We start from the raw sequence: 1,004 nt of genomic DNA, 5'->3' as shown, positions 1-1,004 counted from the left end.
AGACCATATGATTATCTCAATAGATGCTGAAAAAGCATTTAACAAAATTCAACATGCCTTCATGATAAAGACTCTCAACAAATTGGGTATAGAAGGAAAATGTCTCTACACAATAAAAGCCATTTATGAAAAGCCTACCACCCAGTAACATTCTGAATGGGGAAAAACTGAAGGTCTTTCCCTTAAAAACAGGAACAAGACAAGGATGTCCACACTCACCACTTCAACTTAACATAGTGCTGGAGGTACTAGCCAGAATGATCAGGCAAGAGGAAGAAATAAAGGGAATCCAGATTGGAAAAGATGAAGTCAAACATTCTCTATTTGCAGATGACCTGATAGTATTTATAGAAAAACCTAAAGACTCTATCAAAAAACTCCTAGAGCTGTTTAATAACTTCAGTAATGTTGCAGGATAGAAAATAAAAGTCCCCAAGTCAGTAGCATTTATATACTCAAATAATGAATCAACAGAAAGAGAAATAAAGTAAGCCTATTTACAATTGTCACACAAAAAATTAAAATATCTAGGGACCAATTTAACCAAGGAGATGAAAACCTCTACAATGAGAAATACAAACAACTTCTGAAAGAAATTAAAGAGGACACAAAATGATGGAAAGATATTCCATGCTCTTGGATTGGAAATATTAACATTGTGAAAATGTCTATACTACCTAAAGCAATCTACAGATTCAATGCAATCCCCATCAAAATACCAAAGACATTCTTCACAGAAATGCAAAAATAAGCCCTATATTTCATATGGAAAAAACAACAGACCCCAAATAGCCAAAGCAATCCTGAGCAAAAGCAATAAAGCTGGAGGCATAACACTGCCTGACTTCAAATTATACTATAAAGCTATTGTAAACAAAGCAGCATGGTACTGGTATAAAAATAGTCATTCAGACCAGTAGAGTAGAATGGAGAACCCAGAAATCACCCATCAGACTTAGAGCCATCCGATATATTGAACGAAAGCAACAAAAATCTACATTGGG

Source organism: Galeopterus variegatus, unplaced genomic scaffold, assembly GCF_000696425.1.
Source record: "Galeopterus variegatus unplaced genomic scaffold, G_variegatus-3.0.2 Scaffold12508, whole genome shotgun sequence".
In the NCBI taxonomy this organism is placed as follows: domain Eukaryota; kingdom Metazoa; phylum Chordata; class Mammalia; order Dermoptera; family Cynocephalidae; genus Galeopterus; species Galeopterus variegatus.
Note: the sequence above shows the minus strand (reverse complement) of the source record.